Genomic DNA, 23,210 nt, shown 5'->3' with positions numbered 1-23,210 from the left:
ATTCAACAGGATAAGATCGACCAAAATCATGACTGAAGATTGCTATCGACAAGACCTAATTCGAAAGCGATAAAAATGAGGAATGCAGAAGAAGGACTCGATCCTCACAAATGATAAATACCAAGTGCGCAACATTTAAGAAATGTTAATGCGACGCAAGAACCCTAAAATAAGGCAATGCGCAAATGTTAAAGTATGACTCCACAAGCGTTGACCATTTTTAGACATCTACAGATTTAATGAGTAACCAAGTTTGTTAGAGCTTACCCGGTTAAGGGATTTAACTTCTATTGTACTTGTTAAAAAACAACAGTTTAGTTGATCTATCTGAATAGCATTACTTTTGCTTGATCGGATCCTTCTATAACCTTTAGTCTGCCTTCACTCAAAGTGCAGATCCATTCATCGGTTTGGCAACTATACACTCAACATGTTTTCTACCAACCTTGCCAACAAACTTAACAATCAACTTTATTGACCTTAAATAGAAATCAATTAGGTTGGTAACACAAAAAAAACCTAATTCTCATTATTGAGATTACAAACAAGTTGGTACAATCTTGACCATTAGAAATTATGACAATCTCTTCACATTCTTCAAGACATTTTCAACCGCACCATGATCACCGCTCTATTGGACTTTGTAACTCATCATGCATTGTGCATTAGATGCAATCCACTTTGGTCTTGCCCTAGAAAAAAACAAACAAACCAAAATGATTTGAATATCTCCTTAATCAAATGATCACACGTGTCTCCATCATTACCGCTTATCAGATAGCAAACCATCAAACTTGGTTGGTTAGGGTTTAACAGCTGATAGGCTTTACTAGTTACATTATATAGAAAGGTTTAACCCTTTACACTGGTTCAACTCACAAACTTAACATACAGGTTTACAACATTATCACAAATCTCTTCTTACCGGTTACTAGCCAATATCAAAAACAACAATATTAGTAATAACATGAATACCATTCACCAGTTCAATTGACATCAATGACAAAATATCATTAATGCAGTCTTGATACAAAATACCAACAAACTTAAAATGCCAACAATCTCCCCCTTTGGCATTGATGGAAATACAAATATCAACACCTCTGCTTGCTGCTGAGATTGATGAGATTGTTGAATAGGAATCTTGGTTTACATAATGAAATATTCACCTTGCTCTATATGTCTTCAGTCGGTTGTTGGTTCACTTAATCAGACACATAATTATTCTCCCCAATCACATAATTATTCTCCCCCTTTGAAAGCAATGCCAAAGTGAAAATAAAACATGTAATTTTGCTCTCACTATGATTTTGATGCTCCCCCTATGGAATACATCCACTCCTTCATCAATTCATATAAGATTCTACAAGTGGTTCAGGGACTAATGCAATCAGCATCATGCTTAACTAAGTTCATGAAGAGGGACAACCCCCAATCGACTTCTAAGATATTGTAAAGTGGTCTTAGGCAGAGGTTTGGTAAAGATATCTACAAGCTGCTACTTGGTAGAAACATGCTCCAAGATAACATATTTACTTTGAATTTTTTCCCTCAAGAAGTGATATTTCAATTCAATGTTCTTTCTCCTTGCATGCAAAACATGATTTTTTGAAATGTTTATTGCACTTGTATTACACAAAATCTTTATAGGTTATGAGATTTCTATCTTCAAATATTTCAAATTGTACCTCATCCACATAGCTTGTGTGAAATTCATATAAGCTGCTACATACTCAGCTTTGGTAGTAGATTATGAAGTGCAACTCTTCTTTTTACTACTCCATGAGACTAGCCTTCCTCCTAAAAATAATGCTCCACTAGTAGTACTTTTCTGGTCATCAATGTTTCCTACCCAATCAGCATCTGTTTATGCTTTCAGATCAAAATCTCCACCATATTGATACAATAACCCATAGTCAATAGTACCTTTTAGATATCTAAAAATTATCTTAGTTGCCATCAGATGTGTCTCCTTTGGATTCTTCTGAAATCTAACAACAATACCAACTACATGGGCAATATCTGGTTGACTGTGAACAACATGGTGTAGTTTCCCAATCATTGACCTATATTCCTTTTCATCTATAGACTCAGATGTATCTTCCTTGGACAATTTACAACCTGTAACCATTGGGGTTCCAATTGGTTTACATTCACTCATACCGAAAGTCTTCAAAACCTCTTTCACATACTTGGATTGAGGAATGAAAATACCATTCTTCATCTGCTGTATCTGTAAGCCTATGAAATTTTTTATTTCCCCTACCAATGACATCTCAAATTTATTTTTCATTACATCTACAAAACAATTACTCATGTCATCATTACCTCCAAATATAATGTCATCTACAAATACTTCACTAACTAGTATTTCATCTCCTTTAGACTTGAGATAGATGTTATTGTCATTACTGGTTCTAGTAAAGCCTATCTTCATCAAATGAGTATGAAGTTGTTCATACCATGCTCTAGGTGTCTGCTTTAACCCATACAAGGCTTTATGCAATTTGCATACCATATCTTCCTTATCTGTCAATGCATAACCATCAGGCTTCTATATATAGACCTCTTCTTAGTATCCCATTCAAGAATGCAGACTTAACATCCATCTAGTATACCTTGAACTTTTTCTAAGCTGCAAATGTTAGCATTCTACACTCTTATGAGAATAGTTGATGTTGTCATTGATGGAAACCATCGGGCAACCTACTGGCATTCATCTAGTAAGCGACTGACATCGACATAGACATCTACATACACCCACAAGCACTTCACCGGCAACTGCAACAATGCATACCGACACCCTAGGTGACAGGGAATAAACTTTTGTGTATTGTATTTAAATATAAATTATCTTTTGTAAACTCGACATGGCATATTGTAAAAGACTCATATATATGTATGAGATCTTATAGGTCATTTTGTGTAGAAGAGTAGTAAGGTAGTATGCATGGAGAGAATATATGGATAATATTTTGTATAAGGATATATAGTTGACAGCGAAGGTTTTGGTTATAGAATGAGCTTAAACCGATACTGAACCTGGCGTAATTGATGCTGATTTGAAGCAATACATTCTATTGGATTTCATGATCCACTTTTGTAGTCAGTGTGACTCTTATTGATTAGTGAGCTCTAGGTAGTCGGCCTTCCTGCATGTGCAGGCCCCTCATTGTAAGTAATATTTATTCATTGGCTAGTGAGTGAATATTGTGGGTCACAAATCCCATCGAGGTTTTTCCTACAGCGGGTTTTCTCATTAAACATCTTGTGTTATGGTGTGTTTTCTATGTTATCTTTATTGTTCTTGTTCATTGCAATAATTCTTATTTATCGGTACATTGTTTTGGTGTGCAAAGTTCTTAATAAGGTTAAATATTCTAGAAAGCAGTTAGATATTGATTCAACACCCCCCCCCCCTCTTAGTATCTTTGGGATTATCATTAATCCTAAAAATTGGCATCAGAGCTTGGTTCTCTATTTCCAAAAGCCTAACAAGTTGAGGAAGATTCTGACACTGGTATAGATGGAGAACTCAAGAAAACAATTGGGAGGAGCTCTTGTAGACTATGATGCAGAAAAGTTGACGAATATCAAACTTGAAGATGATCTAAGGATTGCACATGAATTCATTCAAGGACTTTAGAAGAATCTTACTATAGCTCAAAATAAAAGAAAAGAACTTCATGAGAAGATGCAAAATGATAATGATGAAAAGGAAACTCTTGATGAACTTGTGAACAAGTTGAGAAAAGAAAATAGTACTATGAAGAATGAAATGCAAGATGTGACTATGAGGTTTTGTAAAGACATTGAAGACAGGAAGAAGAATGAAGATGATTTGACTAGGAGACTCAATGATGCTGGAAATGAAAATCTAAGACCCAGTGATGAAAATGATATGTTGAAGATAGATCTGATTCACATGCAACATGATAAAACTGAACTTATGAGACAAAAAGGAATTTAGGAAAATGAGCTGGCTACTGCAAATCAACAAAAAGAGGAAATTAAGAAAATTTCACAGGAACTTGATGATATGCTGAAAAGTCAGAAACCTAATGGAGATACTAATGGACTTGGATTTGAAGTTGGAGAAAGTTCTAGTACTACAAACAATCATGATCACAGTAAACCAGTAAGACAACCTAATGCTTACAAATTTAATGGGAAATGCTTTAACTATAACAAGTATGGTCATAGAGTAAATTAGTATATATCTAGAAACAATCAGAACATTAATGCACCCACCGGTCAATGTTCCAAATGCAACAAAGTTGGTCATAATTCAGAAAACTGTAGAATGAATGTGAGATGCTATATTTGTGGAAGATTTGGGCTCTTATCTAATCAATGTAGAACACAAACCGGCATAGGATATGGAAAAGATATTCAGAAGAATAATGTGACTTGTTGTGCTTGTAACAAAATTGGACATATTGCAAAATTTTGTAGAAGTAAGACTTCACTGGCAAATAATAAAGGACCCAGTTTTAAAGGCAAAGAAAAGGTAGATGAGGTAAAGCAATAATTCTCAAAATAATGGATTAGAAAGAGAGATCAGAATGTTGATGAGACTATTTCTTCAGTGATAGAACAAAGTATTACTCCACCGGTAGGAGATTCTTCATCCCACTGAGAAGTAACCCTTTGGGGGTATTGCAATGAATTGAATATCATGTAGATTACCCTCGATTGATGGTGACAAGATAGATTTCTTCTTTACTAGCAGATGTGTTAAGTTATCACTTAACCAATGAGCATTTAATGTGGTTGGTGAAAGAAAAGTCATTATAAATCATTAGTTTTCCCTCATTTTTGATTCACCAAGCATTCAAATTAGCAGAGAGCACTAAATTTCAGCAAAGGCATTCAAGGAAAAGGTGTGAAGCGATTTATTTTAAGCATTCAGACATTATCAGGAAGCTAAAGGTATTTTTCAAATGGCTTCTTCTTCTGCTCTTGAATTTATTGCAAACCATACTATTGTGGAAAATGTAAAACACCCTAGGCTCGTGTTCAAAATTATTCCTGAAGTACCTAAGCAAGATGATTCCATAGGCGCATTTTCTAAGATTCCTAAAGGTGTAGCTTATGTTGAAGACCCTAGGATATATATTCACTGCAACACTAAAGAATTAGGTTCTAAGGAGTTGTTAAAAATGTTTAGAACCATAATTTGTGATGAAAATGGCACTGTCAAACCTGAGCACAAAATTGTAGAGACTTTAGGTCTTGTTGAAATATTGAATATCCCTGAATTTCTGGAAGAAGTAGTGAGAATTGTCCTAAGTAGGACACGTGGAGAATTTCTATGGTTAGACTCTATCGGCAAATTCACCTAGCAAGCAATTAGGATAGTAATAGGTTTACCCTCAACCGGCAACAGACTAGACAAAAAAAAGAAGGTTCCAAACAACAAAGTAATGACCCTAACCAGAGCAACATCTGATAGTAGATCTCTAAGAGTGAATGACATCAAGGACATCAATGTGAGATTCATAAGTATGATACTTGGTTACAAGAATACACATGCAAAGAAACTTAATTCAGTTTCTAGTCTTTGCATTAATAGTGCTTATGAAATGGGGAACAATAATGCAATGATCGATGTATGTGTATGACAAAAGGATGAATTCATAGATAATTTGGAAAAGATAAAAGGTGATAAGAAAGGGACATTTCATTTTGGTAATCTTTTAGTATGCCTAATGTTGTATTTCACAAAGGAAATTCTTGGTATAGGACAGAAGGACTTTGGATATGACATACCGGTAGAAAAACAATTACAGGAAGCTTTCACCGGCATGGGTACTGCTAAGGACAACAACATCACTAAATACTTTAAAGTTTTTCAAGCTAAAATGAAAACTAGAGAAAGACTACCGCAGAGTGTAGTGGATAAATATGACAAAGAAATATGTTTTGTAATCAAGAAGGATGAGACATGGATGGAAGTTGTACTTCCTAGAACTGTATGGGTAACTGAAATGGGTTATGAGCTAGATCTCAAAATTATTGAGACTTTTACAAAATCTTTGCTAGATTCACCAAGAGAACCAACATAAGAGGTTTTTGGTAGTGCAGAAACAATTAAAAGTGATGTGAAAACAATGAAGCAAAGGAAGAAAAGAGAGAAATATATAAGAGATGCATCAAAATAGGTAAAGGAAATCAAAGAAAATGGTATGAACATTATTGGTATATCGGCTAGTGAGTTGGAAGGACTACAACTAGAGACACACATCTCACCAGTCGGCACATCTTCTGATAGTGAGATACCAGTTGAATTCAAAAGTGTTTAAAGGAAGAGAAAACCTTCACCGGTACCCTCTCCTCCACCCAAAAGAACAAGGACCTTAAGGAAGAAACAACAGACAGTAAGGTAACCAGCTAAGAAACTAACTCCCAAGAAGAAATAGAAACTGGTTAACCTCCATTAGATAATTTACAAAATGAAATAACTCATGATGGCAATTTGGCTAATGTGAGAAAATTGTATAATACATTCAATGATTTAGAAAACAAAAGCATTGAAAATGGTATAATTCTACATCTGGATATATATATATATATATATAAAAGAAAGTTTTAATTGAATTTTTGGATGACTTGCCTAATGAACTGTATAGGAGATTAGATGCTAAGAGGATTGCAGTAATGGAATTGGACAAGAAACTAAAAGTTGAAAAACTTCTAGCTGTACATCTGGTTAACTCAAAAGAGGATATTGATGACCTGATTTGTCAGGCTAACAGATCCATTTTTGCTAGGGGTCACCAACAAGTAAGTTTGATGGCAAGTAGAGTAAATGAGATTGCAGAGGAGACTACTGATAAATGGGACATATTTTTTTGTGGAAAAGGAAAAACAGGATGAATTGAACAGACCAAAGAAAACATTCAAAGTGTATTAGAAGGATAAAGACAAAGGGAAAGGTAAATTTGGTGGAATACCGAACATCAAGATAACTGACAACTTACCACCACCCTTGGACACTGCACCGGTACATACTCATGATCCACCGATTACTGATAGTATAGGTGTCACACATGATGACACTAATCATGAATCTAGAATACTATTCACCATGAATGTAGACACTCAGGAAGTGAATATTGTGTGGATAAGGATGGTACAGAGGCTAAGGATGATATTGCTGATAGTGGCAACATTGTTGAGCAACAGGTAGAAACTATTAAGGTTGAGATCCAAACATAGAAAATTGAGCAATCATTACAAACTGAATAACCACTGGATACTAGAATAAATACTAAAGGTATAGATGCTAACATAGAGAAACCTATTGAGACTGAGATACCAATAGTTGAGCACACAGAGAAACCGACAAAGAAACCTACAAAGGCATAATTACATATTGAGGTAGTGAAACTGGTAATCACTGAGATACCTAAGCAATCAGAAAAACCTTTACTGAATGAAATGCAAACTTAGACTAATCCACCAGAGGATAATACAAGAAAAATGGTTACAAATGTTGGAAGCACAAAGGTAATTAAGGTAGTTGGTCAGACATCTAGTACTTCATCAAGTGAATTCAGGCCTACTAATGTAATTGAGGTACTCCTGGACTCTACCAAGAAGATAACTGATTGTAATGCATTGGCTTACAAAGAAATTGATGACACAATACCAATTCTTAAATTGATTGCACCAAAACATAATATAGATCATGTAGAGGATTCTTTAGGTAAGTTGGACACATTGTCCAAATTTATTTCTGAAAATATAATAACGGTTGATAAGGTGAATGAGGACACATATAAAGAGAAAATTGAAAAGGAGAAGGAAAAATTCTTTGAGGATACAATAAAGAAGTCCACAGATCACATAAATTCACTTTTACCAACACTGAATACTACAATTTTGGAATATAAAGAGTTATACAGAGAAACATGCAAACCACATCTTTTGACAAAGGATATAGAAAAGAAGATAAGTAGAGTAAAAAAAGAAATAGATGACATAGCTGATAACATAATTGGTTCATCCGAACCTATATTAGTTATTGAGCAGAAAATAGCAGGTTTTGAGGAGAAATTGGAGAAATTTGAGAAAGAGAAAGCAAGGATTAAGGCTAATGCCAGAGAACTTAAGTTTAAACTTGGTCCCACATTGGACAATCTTATCTCTTTGGGAGATGAAATATCTAATGCATTATTTCAAGGAGAAATATCATCAGAAGAGCACATGCAACATCTCCAACAGACTGAGGGAACCCTGAACAACAACAACAGATTCATGCAGAGTTTAAATTCGGTTTTGGTAGACATATTTCAGATTGTAACCAACCGGTTACAAACTTTGAGGTGAAATTTTTTACACTCATTTGACAATTTTTGATAACCTTTGTCATTGATGTCAAAGGGGGAGTAGTGGACAAAGAAAAATGATTATTAAGAGGAGATCATCTACTTAGGGGGAGCACATATTTTTGGTAACTTTTTGGACTTCACTTTTTGGAAGTAGTTTTTGGATTTTTCTCATGAGTGTTGCCATCAATGCCAAAGGGGGAGATTGTTGGAATTCTACACTCTTATGAGAATAGTTGGTGTTTTCATTGATGGAAACCAATTGGCAACCTACTGGCATTCATCTGGTAAGCCACTAGTAGGCACCGACACTGGCATAGACATCTACATACACTAACAGACACTTCACTGACAGCGAAAGCAATGCATACCGGCACCCCAGTCGACAGGGAATAAACTTTTTTTTATTGTATTTAATTTTAAATTATATTTTGTAAAGCCAACATGGCATATTGTAAAAGACTCATATATATGTATGAGATCTTATAGGTCATTTTGTGTAGAAGAGTAGTAAGGTGGTATGCACAAAGAGAATATATGGATAATATTTTGTATAAGGAGATATAGTTGGCAGTGAAGGTTTTGGTTGTATAATGAGCTTAAATCAGTACTGAACCTGGCATAGTTGATGCTGATTTGAAGTAGTACATTGTATTGGATTTCATAATCCACTTTTGTAGTCAGTGTGACTCTTATTGAGCAGTGAGCTCTAGGGAGTTGGCCTTCCTGCATGTACAGGCCCCTCATTGTAAGTAATATTTATTCATTGGCCAGTGAGTGAATATTGTGGGTCAAAAATCCCACCGAGGTTTTTCCCACACTGGGTTTCCTCGTTAAACATCTTGTGCTATGGTGTGTTTTCTATGTTGTCTTTATTGTTCCTATTCATTGCATTAATTCTTATTTACTAGTACACTATTTTGGAATGCAAAGTTCTTAATAAGGTTAAATATTATAGAAACTGGTTAGATACTGATTCATCCCCCCCCTCTTGGTATTTTTGTGAGTATCATTAATCCTAACAAAAAGTGCAAGCAATGTTCTGACACCTTCTAGTCTTGCTACTGGTGCAAAATTTTCTCCATAGTCTTCTCCTTCTTCTTATGCATAACCTTTGCATACTAATCTTTCCTTATTCTGAACTACAACACCATCTTCATTTAACTTGTTTATGAACACCCATTTAGTACCTATAACATTCTTGTTTATCGGTCAGGGTACCAGGGTCCAAGTGTTGTTATTTGCAATTTGATCTAACTCCTCCTCCATAGCTTTCACCCAATGATCATCACCAAATGCCTCTTTAGCACTTCTAGGTTCAAAGGTGGATATCATGCAAGAGTTCTCTCTTATTCTCCTTCTAGCTAGTACTCCAGCATCCTTATCCCCAATTATTTGTTCAGGATTGTGATTCAATCTCACATACCTAGGAATAACATGATCATTCTCTTCAGGTTTAGCTTCATCATTGTCATCTTCCTCTGAATTTATTTGTTCCAGTTGAACAAGTTCATCAGGATTTTCTTTACCGATTTCTGATTTAACAGTTTCAGGTTCCAAAAGCCAAATGTAAGGATCTTCATCCTTCTTATTAGAATTGGTTCCTTCTGCAATTTCAAGATATTCATCTCTTTTTACTAGAACACGATTCATTGTGTATACAGTTGTACTTACAACTTCTTTCCAAAAAAAAATTGATACACCACCTTGTAGCAACATAGTCCTAGAAGCTTCAACCATTGGCCTCATGTTTCTTTCTGCTATACCATTCTGTTGTGGTATCCTTGGTATAGAAAGCTCCTGCTTGATACCATTATCATCTCAATATTTAGCAAAATCTGCAGAAGTGAATTCACTGCCTTGATATGATCTTAGACATTTTATCTTTTTGCCACTCTCTTTCATAGCTAAGGCTTTGAATGCCTTGAATTTACCAAAACCTTCATTTGTATCCTTCAAGAATGTGACCCACATCATCCTTGGACAATCATCAGTGAATATTATGAAGTATCTGTCACCTTGAATGCTTCTTGTTCTTATTGGTCCACATAGATTTGTATGAACCAAACCTAACAAGTTCTCTACAAAGAAGAATTCATCTTAAAACTTTCTCTTAAAACTTGAAGAAGCCATCTTTCCTAGTTGACATTCTTTACAAAGAGCATTAACCGGTTTGTCTAGATGAGGCAAACCTCTTACTGTCTTAGACTTTCTTACTTTAATAATATTGTCAAAATTAATATGACAAAATCTCTTATGCCAGAGCCAGCTATCATCCACTTTCACAATCAAACAATTGCTAATTTTAGGAATGAGATGAAATAGATTACCTCTAGTCTGTTTACCGGTTGCAATCAACTCTCCTTTGTTGTCAAAGATTTTGCATAAACCATTTTTGAATTCCAATGGGTATCCTTTGTCATTAATTTGTGCCACACTAAGAAGATTGTGCTTTAGGCATTCAACCCAATAGACATCATTTGCACTAATTTTCCCATTAAGAGAAATAACTCCCTTACCTTTAACCATATAGGGTGAGTCATTGCCAAATCTGACAACACCACCATCAAATTCCTTCAGGGAAAGAAATTTGCTCCGATCATCGGTCATGTGATGTGAACAACCACTATCAATGATCCAATCATCAAAGTTATCCATTCTAGATACTAGTGCCTTTTGATCTAATATTTCTCCTTAATTTCTACAAACACAATACCTTCACTAGCATCATCATCTGATTCTTTATCAGTAACACCACTATCAATAGCTACAAGATAATCTCTCTTTCCTTTACCCTTATTATTCTTAAATTTTTCTCTCTTGTATTCATTTTCACCATTAGGATAATTTGCTGCTATATGTTGAATCTTGTTGCATGCAAAACATTTTAAAGGTAGCTTACCTCTATATTTAGCAGTGCCTCTAGGCAGTCATTTTGCCAACAATACTTCAAGTTCCACTATGTTGTCTTCATCTTTAGCATCTCTGTTGGGTTTAGATTCATAGTTATGGCCACTATCTCTACTTTTTCTCACAAGTGGGTTAGAGATAGAAGCTCTAAATGCATATTCTTATTTCTATACACTACCATCATAGCCATTTAGTTCAAAAGCAATAAGTTTGCCAATAATAGATTCAAGAGTTACCTTTATCTTATCAATGGATTTCAGCTTCTGAATAGCTGCAACTTAGATAGCATAGACCAGTAGGAGGGTTCTCAGTACTTTACTGATTACTATGGCATCTTCCACTTTCCCTCCTACACTCTTTATCTCACCAACCATCTCTTTAATCCTTTGACCATACTGCTGGATATTCTCACCTTCAGACATTCTCATGTCATCAAACTTGCCTCTTAGACTCTCCTCTTTGGCAATCTTAACATGTCCATCACTGCTATAAATCTCTTCTAGTTTCTTCCGTACTTGATATGCAACTTCAAGACCATGAACATCTATATATGCACCATCGAACAAGGAACTGATAATAGCTTCTAGTGCCTGGTGATTTTCTTGTTCTTCTTTCTTCAATCATCAGTCAAAGGTCCAGTAGGTGGAGTATACTTATTTTCTATGTGCTCCCAATATTGACTACCAAGACTCTTAATGTAAATCTTCATTATGTTACTCTGTATTCTATAGTTATCTTTGTTGAACTTTAGATCTTATTTCTTCATCATGATCTACATGCTATTTTCCTCAAGATGTTGGGCTTTTAGATTAAGAGGAGTTGAGATGCTCTGATACCATTTGATGGTATGGTGAAAGAATAAGTATCTGGTATAATACTGAGAGGGGGGGTGAATTAGTATACTAAAAAAATGATACAAAGTTCCCAAACTCAAATTCAGTCAAACAAAGTAATCATATCTCAATAAATATCAATATTCATAAGAATACTTGACATCAATCGGTTTAATTGTTATGACAACTTTAATAGTAAACAACTTCAATCTTGTGAATATCAACAATGCTTAATCATAACTCAACATATTCATCTCTTAATCTTTCTCCTTAACATGCCTTATCAGAGATTAACCAAACCAACAAATAAGATCACAACCACAAAAGCATTCACCACTTAACACAAATGTTTTTACATGGAAAAACCAAATAGGTAAAAACCACGGTGAGATGAGACTCTCAAGGATAGCTATCTAAACTCTTTCGAAGTTTTCCCTATTAGGAGCCAAAGCCTATTAGAGCTTTACAATAGGTCTTGTTAAGAAATAATTCCCGTTAGGAATCACCTTGTTAAGGGATTTACAAATATGCCTTGTCAGAAGCACAATACCATGTTAGGATTAACCTTGCTGGAGGATTTAAGCTAATGGACCACCTTATTAGAGGATTTAATGAGTAACCAAGCTTGTTAAAGCTTACTCGGTTAAGGGATTTAACTTCTGTTGTAATTGTTAGAAAACAATGGTTTAGTTGATCTATCTGAATAGCACTACTTTTCCTTGATCAGATCCTTCTATAATTTTTAGTCTGCCTTCACTCAAAGTGCAGATCCATTCACCGACTTGGCAAATATACACTCAATAGGTTTTCTACTAACCTTGCCAACAACCTTAACAAATAACTTCATCGACCTTAAATAGAAATCAGTTAGGTTGGTAACACAACAAAAACCTAATTCTCATCATCAAGATTACAAACAAGTTGGTATAATCTTGACCACTAGAAATTATGACAATCTCTTCACATTCTTCAAGACAATTTCAACCGCTCCATGATCACTGCTCTATTGGACTTTGTAACTCATCACGCATTGTGCATTAGATGCAATCCACTTTGCTCCTTCCCTAGACAAGAATAAACATGCCAAAATGAATTGAATATCTTCTTAATCAAATGATCACACATGTCTCCATAATTACTGCTTATCAGATAACAAACGATAAAACTTGGTCAGTTAGGGTTTAACATCTGATAAGGTTTACCAGATACATTACATAGAAAGGTTTAACCCTTTACATTGGTTCAACTCACAAACTTAACATACAGGTTTACAACATCTTCCTCAAATCTCTTCTTACCGGTTATTAGCTAATATCAAAAACAATAATATCAGCAATAACATGAATAGCATTCACCGGTTCAATTGACATCAATGACAACATATCATTAATGAAATCTTGATGCAAAATACCAACAAACTCAAAATTCCAACACATCTACTGGTTAGTGTTTGAAGTATTTTTATTTTTGGTGTCACCGACTCATGCCCCCCCCCCCCAACAACATCTCAGTGCTTTTCAAGTCCATGAGACTCCTCTAGTCACTTGTGGACATCCTTGAGTAGCAGAGGAACATGATCTGTTGCCAAATGATAAAAGATAAAGACTGACCTGGACAAAATTCAACAGCTATACTGACCTTGTGCCTTCATTCTCAGTTTCTTATTGTGATAGTTGATAATGTCTGATCTAAGAAAGTTATGGACCCCATTTAAGACTGACCTGTCTGATTTCGAGTGTATCCTCTTTTGTTTAAGACAAGATAATGATCACTTGATATGGATATGACATGATTGATAAGATAGTTTGATTAGTTCATTGCAGATGTTTGACTGGATAGTTGTATCCTTTATTAACTTCGTGCGATGTGTTTGCCAGATATCTGCTAGAGTATTTGTTTCTTGTGAGACATTTTATTGCAAGTTTTTTTTATTGATTTTTTATTTTTAGTTCTTTTCCAAGAGCTTTTTTGATGTTTTTAGATTATGTAGATTGATATTTAAATGTTTTTGGTTGATTTTTATAGGACATTATACAGATGTTTTTGGTTGATTTTCAAGACATTTTTCTAAATGTTTTTGGTTTTTTATGTTTCCCCAATGTTTTTGGATTTTTATATTTTTCACTATTTTTGGATTTTTATGTTTTGTCATTTTTTTGGTATTTTTACGAGACTTTTTATGATTTTTTATGATTTTTTCAGTTATGCCCCTAGTGTGTAGACCTGTATAACATGATAATCTGCAGAATGCATGTGGAGACAATGAATTTTTGACATGACCTATGTTAATGCAATATGCATGATGAAGATGCATTTCCTATTAGAACAAGGATGACCATGTTTGTTTAGCATGTTTTAATAAACCAATTGAATTGGAGATAAAAACATTTCATAGATAAGTAGTCAATCGATCCTTAAGGTCCCTTCAAACATCCAAATTAACACACTTAGTGACTAGGATTTATAAATGGAGACATGAAAAACTTCCCCATTGGTTCTTGAAACTTTGATCTTCTTTTGCCCATGTGTGTGCAAATGAGTTAATTTTCACTCTTGTGTTCACTAAAGATCCTTAGCATCCTATACGACTAGCTACATGGATTATCCTAACTTCAAAAGCATCCCGAATAAAGCCTCACTGGCAGCAAGCTTTTAGAGCTCCGATGAGGTTATAGACTATAATTTCTCAAATATTGCTCTATTGCTAGCAGGCATCCATAGCCCTAATGGAGTTACTTGCTTGTTCCCATAGTCAATATTTTTTGTCACACTTTGTATGTGTGATATTTCAGTTTTATATCATTGCTCTTTTGCCTTGAGATGAATATTTGGCATAGCACTTTTTCTTTTTTATTTCTTGCCTTGACTTGTAAGTAATGAAAACTACTTGGGTGTGACAATTATAGCGGCTATAAAGTAGAATTTTAGATATTTCACTAGTCATATGATCAACTAGGTGTCTCGAATAAATTAGAGATTTTTTCAATGTGTTTAAATTATAGCAATTGATAGATTTTGGGTTAACAAGTCTCAAATGGTGAAATCACTATCCAATCATAAGTAAAGCATCGTCACAGGGTGATGTTGAAAATGAATGACCTTAGGACCTTACAGATTTCATGTATGAATATCTAAGAAAGGAGATGAGCCTTGTTTCCCTTGAATGCAAACAAATGATAAACTTAGACAGTTGCCTTGTTTTATTGATACTTCTATATGATATGCAAAAATTTTGCGAATGTGATGCATTTGAAAAGGAAACTATATGAGATGCAGTGCTTTGAATAAAATGATATGCAATGTAGAAAGTAAAACCTAAACTAACCCAACCATTAAATATAATATCATTTAAGGTGTATGTTGTTCATAGGGCGAGGGAGTGGATCTCCCTCCATGGTAGCCAAATTGTATGCTCCATTGCCTATAACCCTTATTATGATAAAAGGACCTAGCTAGTTAGGTTCAAAATTCCCTGTATTTTCTCATTCTGCTAGGCTCTTTTGGTTCTCCTTGAGAACTAGATCTCCCACTTCAAAATTCCTTGGGCATACTCATTTATTGTAACTCCTTCTCAATCAGTTCTGGTAACCTTGCAAATGATTTAAAGTAGTTTGTCTCTTTTCATCAAGTGTTTCAAGCTCTTGTAATCTTGCAACCCAATAATCTTCCTTTGATATGATGTTTTTTAAGGACACTCTTAAAGATAGTAGTTCTATTTCAATAGGTAGTATCACTTTTGTACCATAAACCAAGGAATATGGTGTTGTTCCTATAGGGGTGCGTACTCCTGTTCTATAAACCCAAAGAGTGGGATTTAACTAGAGATGCCATCCTCATCTTGCATCAGTGACAACTTTCTTTAGGATCTTCAATATTGTCTTGTTTGTTGCCTCTTCTTGTCCATTGCTTTGTGGATAATATGGTGTTGCAAATCTCTATTGTATTTGAAATTTTTCACAATTCTCTCAGTTGTTGATTTTTGAAAGGATGTCCATTGTTTGTCACTATGTACATTGCAATCGCGTACCGATAGATAATGTAATTAAGCATGAAATTTTCTATTTTCTTACCAGTCGTGTATATAAGGGGAATTGTCTCAACCCATTTCGTAGAATACTCAGTAGTTACTAAGATGAATTTATTCTCATTGGAAGAAGTAGGATTGACTTTACCAACTAGATCTAACCCCCATTGTGAAATTGACCATGGCGATGTAATAGGTTGAAGATCTTGTGTTGGTGCATGAATAAGGTCTCCATGCATTTAACATTATTTATATTTTTGTACATATGTATTAGCATCCTTTAACATAGTTGGCCAATAGTATCTAGTTCTTAACAATTTCTTTGATAGTGGTGGACCACTTTTATGCACCCCACAAATTCCATTGTGTACCTCCTTTAGGGAAAGTTGTGCTTCTATTTCATCAAGACATCAGAGAAGGGTTCCATCAAAGCCCTTTCTATACAATGTTTCAGCAATAATAATGTATCTGGATGTATGACGAATAAGAGTTTTCTTTTTGTTTCTAGATAAATCAGGATACATATATTGAGTATGTAAGGATGTATATATCTCATTATACCATGGGCATTCAGGACCCACAATTGCACATACATATTTTGATGAGGGAATCTCATATACTAGTATCATCAATTGTTCTACAATAAACTCAAACTAAGTTTCATTATTAGGCATATTGAGTAGAGACCCTACTGTAGCCATGGCGTTGGTTGCCTTGTTCTACATCCTTGGAATTTGTTCAAAAGTGATGTTACTAAAATGTTCTTTGTAATCTTCTACCATTTGTTTATAAGGCAGCAGTTTATCATCTTTTGTATTATAGTCATCATTGACCTTATTTACAATGAGTTGTGAGTCTCTATATACTTGTAATTATTTTATCCTCCACTATACAATAGTACGAAGTCCTATGATGAGAGATTCATATTTTGAATGACTTAGGGATATAATCGCCTTGATGGGTGATGCAAAGAATCCCAGCTCCAACTCCATGATTTTTATAGGATCCATCAAAGTATGATTTCCACATGGTAGATGTTGTCAATGTAAACATGGATTCATCAAGAAAATCTTGCAAGGGAGCCTCTGCTAACTGATCTGCTATAATCTTCCCTTTGATTTCCTTTCTTCCCACATACTCTATATCAAACTCACTTAAATTCATGACCAACTTAACCAATCTTCTAGTCAATGTTGCTTTGCTTGACAAATATTTGAGTGGATCAAAACATGTGATGAGTTGGACTTTGTGACTCATCATATAATGTCTAAGTTTTTGAGATGCAAAAATCACTGCTAGACATTTCTGTTCTACAGGAGTGTAATTAATCTCATATCCAATTAAGGTTATACTTATATAGTAGATTGCTATTTCCTTTCCTTGATCATCATGTTGTGCCAACAAGGCTCCTAAAGATGAGTTTTTTGCTAATATATATAGTAACAGGAGCTTTCCTTAGGTAGGTGGAACTAATACTAGAGTATTCAAAAGATAATCTTTTAAAGCTTGAAAAGCTTCTTGGCACTATTCTATCTATTTGAAGGTAACTCCTTTTCTGAGTAAATACTGGAATGGATGACATTTATCTGCTAGTTGTGCTATGAACCTCCTTATAGACTATAGTCTTCCTTGTAACCCTCTTAACTGTTTAAGTGTTGATGGAGGTTGCATATCCATGATTGCTTTGACCTTTGTAGGATCTACTTCAATTCCTATGTTAGACACAATAGATCCTATAAGCTTTCCTATTATTACACCAAACACACACTTTTTTGGATTTAACCTGGCATTGTACTATTCTAATCGATCAAATATCTTTACAAGGACTTCAAAGTGACCTTCTATTTTTTGTGATTTAGCAAGTAGATTGTCCACATAATCCTCCATGATAGTGTGGATCATGTCATGAAATAGTGTCGGCATGGCCCTTTGATATGTTGCTTCTGCATTCTTAAGACCAAATGACATGACATTCCAATAGTATGTTACCATTGACCAGTCATGTTGTCTTATGTTGATCTTTTGGTGCAATCCTAATCTGGTTATATCCTAAGAAACCATCCATTAATGAAAGCATTTCATTCCCAATAGTCACATCAACTCTCATGTCTATGTTGGTAATGGGAAATCATCCTTAGGACATGCTTTGTTTAGATCTCAGAAGTCAGTGCAGATTATTATTCCCCCAGTGGGCTTAGTCACACATACCAAATTTGATATCCACCCTTCATATTCAATAGGTCAAATTTTGGAGTTCTATTTTGACCAGTAATGCAATCTATGGATGCATATTTCTTAGCTTTTGTTTGTACGGCTTAATTCCTGGTAGCAATAGTAAATGATGTAGCACCAACTCTGGGTCTAAGCCTAGCATATCCACATAGGACCAAGCAAAATGGATAGGACGTTGTTTGAAAAAATGTATGAATTTGTCCTTTTCTTCCTGGTTTAATGATTTTGCTAAGTGGATACTATGTACAACTTCTCCTTCTGCTATATTTACTACTTCATTTTCTTCCAAGAGTAATGCTGAAATCTCTTTTTCAATAGGGAGGTTGTCTAACTCACTCTTTCCATTGTGATTAGTTTGATCCATATATTCTGTTACAGAGGCACTTGCCTCTCCAAAGTATGTTATTCTATCCAGGTCTACAACAAATCCTGCCTTGTGATCACGTTGTGGAAATCCTTCTCCAACACCAAGGAATTATGCAATAGCTTCATCATTCTTAAACCAATCTAGAGTTGGTTTTCCTTCTCATCCACAACCAATCTAATGTGAGTGTACAAGGGGAAATTCATCGCTCCCTTCTATTGTAACAGATTCTAATAACATGCATACCTGGTTATTTGAGTGACCTGGTATATTTTCATCATCTATAGGCAATTTGTGATACTCTATCATGTCAATTGTTTGTGGGATGGAATCATGATTAGATAGGAATTCATAGTCATGAGAATTTGTCTCACTTTCTATGTATGTTTTAGCTTCTGAGGTGTTGGTAAACAGATTTGTTGCTTTAAGAAACTTTCTTGAAAAACTCTATTTTGCCCTGTAATTAGCAACAAAGCGTTCACAATAGTTGAAGAATCACAAAAAAACAAAAGAATGGTAATTCTTCTCTGTGTTTGAGAGGGGCAGCTCCCTCGCATAATGGGGGTATTTGGATTTTTCAAAAATTTAAAGAATGAACAATAAAGAAAGATTGAATGCCATACAAGGTATGAATCTAGTTTAAAATAAATTCCATATAATCAAGTTTGAGATACCACAACTTGAAATAATCTTCTTCACATTCAATGTTAAAGGGAAAGCATTAGGTAATCATCAATTAAACATAAGAACATTGATAATAACCCATGAGAATAAGTTGAACACACATCCAAATTGATCTCTATTGCTTAATTTCTCCAATAATACTATTCAAGTCTCTCATACAAAGCTTGTGAAAAAGTGGAATCCCCTTTACATTGGATAATAATGAGGTATATATAAGTGAAGTGGTAACCACCTGAGGTAACTACCCTAACCACCTTTATAACTACTTTATAACTTCCTCAACTTTGGGAGAAAAAACTACTTAGAATAACTACCCAAAATGAGAACTTAGGATAACTACCTCATATGAAAAGAGCCAAGATTATCCTTTATTACAATACAGAAATAGAGATGAGAGAAAGGAAAGTCGATCATGAGAGTTATTTACAAAGAAAGACAAAAACATGATGCGAGTAACACAACAAAAATGAAGACTATACAAAATGCAACTCTGCACTTATTCTAAGCTAACTCCTTGCATTGCCAATGAGGTTGTTGCTTCTGTAGGCACATTAGGTTGTCCAGGTCCTTTGTCTCTGAAGATTCTGAAAAGTCGAATGGCCGAAGTGACGGATTTTCCTTTGGGAATTAGGATGTTAGCTATCCTCATTTTCCATGTCTTCAAGTTTCTATGAGTGCCACTTAGTTCTGTCACCATGCTGAGTGTCTAAGGCATAGAAGTTCTCAAGGAATAGTAAATATCAATCAACCTTTCGATGGTATTTTCACTGAAATTTGTCTTGTTAAAAAGCTACTGATCTACCATGTTCTGGAAGCTATTCTGTAACACCTGCAAATCTTCCATCAATGTCACATCTGGGAGAAGAGTAGTGAGTTGTCCTTGGAGTTTGGTACACACTTGATCACATGAAAGCATGAGCTTTTCTAACTCTGATGAAACTTGGTCTATGATCACTAGTTTCCAGTTAATGCTTTCTATCCATATCTCTGGATAATCTTTTTCATTACTAGGCAAGATTTTCTCGGTTGCAAGGGTGTCCATTCCAATTTCTATCATTTGTTTAAAATCATTCACAATTTCTTTCCAGGCTGCCTCCTCTTTCTTGACATTCTTCAAGTCTTTCTCAATAGTATTTTTCTTTATTAAGGCCTCATCATGGATAGATTTTGCTTGGACTAGGAATTCACATGCGAGAGTTTTGACCTATTCTACCCATCCTTCAGTTACCTTTCCATAGGCTTGGTACTTTTGAAGATTATCCATAACATTCTTTTCAATTACTCCTTCTGGTGTAAACATAATTGGCTGGCGATCTACACTTAGTGGCATAGTGGAGGTATCAACTACGGATCTCAAGTAAGAAGACAAAGTGTGCACTTGTTGTTTCAATTGATCCTTGGATTGCTTATCCTTTTCACTTCTCTCCACCATTCTGGCTTCCATCACATTAAAGTTCTGAATATCAGACACATGAGAAGAAGGCCCCATATCAATCTTTGTCATAACAAAGTCCGCAGAGGTGGCCTCATTTGTATCCTTCTCAGATATGGGTTGAGCAATCTCTAAGCACATATTCCTTGAATTTGGATCAGTCTTTATTCTTGAGGATACTTTGAGTTTCTTCGGTTTTTTAGCTCTTTCAAAAAGATCAGATATGCTACTAAATTCAGGTACCACTAGCTTTTCTACCCTCCTCTTCTTCAATAGACTTTGTTCTAACCATGGGAATGAAGAATTTTCTGTGGACTCTTGGATGTTTTCCTGTCTTGCTACCAGTGTTGTAGTTACCTCTCTGATTTCTTCAAATTGATCGCTTGGATTGCTTGGAAATGATGAATCCATGACTAAAGTATTTTGTTGTACTTCTTGTCATAGGGATTCAATAGGAACTGAGGGAGATATGGAATGCATTCCATCATCAAATCTTGTGTCATCCAGAATTTCCACTGGAACTTGATCCTTTACTTGACTTGCAATAGAATTTTCTTCTATGTCTTTTGCTCTAGATTTCTTCCTCTTTTGTTGGGGTTCATCACCACATGTGTTTTGAAGATTGTTCCTCCTTGGAGGGTCTTCATCTCCATCACTTCCTTGAGTATTCTGGTAAGAAGGAGTATCCCTAGCTGGAGTATGGGAAGAATGCAGTGACGTGGAGCTCTCAAGCTGACTTCCTTTCCTTCTTGGAGTTTCCTTTGTTGGTCTGGTAGCAGTCATTTGAGTAATCTTCTTCTTAATCCAGACTTCAGAATTCTTGATTACAAAACTTGTTCTTTCTCTGACATCTCTCATTTCTGGATCTGCCCAATTCAAACTGGGAAGTGGCTGGGACTGGACTTGTTCAAAATAGATAGGATCAATCAAATCAGATCCATCATCTTCAATGCCTTCTATGGTCCAATCCATCTTGAAATCTTTCATTTGCTTCAAAGTTAACCTGGTCCAATCTCTTTTTCTAACCTCGAACTCATCTTCGCAATCCTCCCAAAAGTCTTCGAGATTAGGAAAATGAAAATAGCCAGGGCCTAACTTTAAGTTGCTCTTGACATAATCCTTACTATCAAAAGGAAACCTCATCTGATATGGATACAAGTTGACCTTGGATAAAGCTTTTTCTGTCTCATCTGCTCTTGAACTTGACTCACATCTATAGTGCCCGAGACAAATGGGAAAGGCTACCCCTTTATTCTTTCTATCTCTGCATTTCTTTTGAACTGAAACCAATTGCCGACAAAGCTCAACTAAAATGAGCTTATCATCAACATATCCAGGTAGCTTGTGTGGATAACCTTCAAATCCTCCTACTTGAAGATAGGTAAATCTCAGAAACTGGATGAAGAAATTTCCATATTTCTTTATCAATTTAGCTGCTTCCTTTGATATCTTGGTGGCAATGTCTCCTTGTAATAACCTTACTGCCCACATTGTGAAAGCATCATTCACCCACCTGAAATACACAAAGCTTTCCTCAAGTTGAAATTGCTTGTAATAATGGTAAACTTGAGTTTATTGATTCAGGACACCATTAGTACTCAACCCTGGCCATGACCTCAAATTAGCAATAGCATATATCAAGTAAGAGATCATATGGAAACTTTGACTTGTTTTGAAGTGCACTAACTGGTCATGTATGCAGTTGCTGATGAGATGGCCCCAGTCAATGAATTGTTTACCGGCAGAGATGACTGTTAGGAAGAGATACATCCACATTTCAAACTCAGTGGAGTCAGGACTTCCTGTCACTCTATGGAGTAACAAAATCAAGTAACAAATATCTTTGATGAAAAGAGAACGATAGAGTGTTTTTGGAAGTTGAGACTGTCCTCCCCATGGCGCAACCATCCATTCTTTAGCCAGATTGTTGAGGCATTTGCTTCTATTGTCGCTGAAGTATTTATAAGCTTTTTTCTTATCGATGTGAGTGAAATTTTCCTTATATGGAAAACGAAGAATAATAGCTATTGAAATTCCATCTAGTTTGGCCATTAAGGATCTGTCTGCAGCTCTTATCTCTCTTGCATCGGGATTCCACTTTTTCACAAGCTTTGTATGAGAGACTTGAATAGTATTATTCGAGAAATTAAGCAATAGAGATCAATTTGGATGTGTGTTCAACTTATTCTCATGGGTTATTATCAATGTTCTTATGTTTAATTGATGATTACCTAATGCTTTCCCTTTAACATTGAATGTGAAGAAGATTATTTCAAGTTGTGGTATCTCAAACTTGATTATATGGAATTTGTTTTAAACTAGATTCATACCTTGTATGGCATTCAATCTTTTTTTATTGTTCATTCTTTAAATTTTTGAAAAATCCAAATACCCCCAT

The sequence above is a fragment of the Cryptomeria japonica genome, chromosome 4 (genome assembly GCF_030272615.1).
Source record: "Cryptomeria japonica chromosome 4, Sugi_1.0, whole genome shotgun sequence".
NCBI lineage: Eukaryota > Viridiplantae > Streptophyta > Pinopsida > Cupressales > Cupressaceae > Cryptomeria > Cryptomeria japonica.
Note: the sequence above shows the minus strand (reverse complement) of the source record.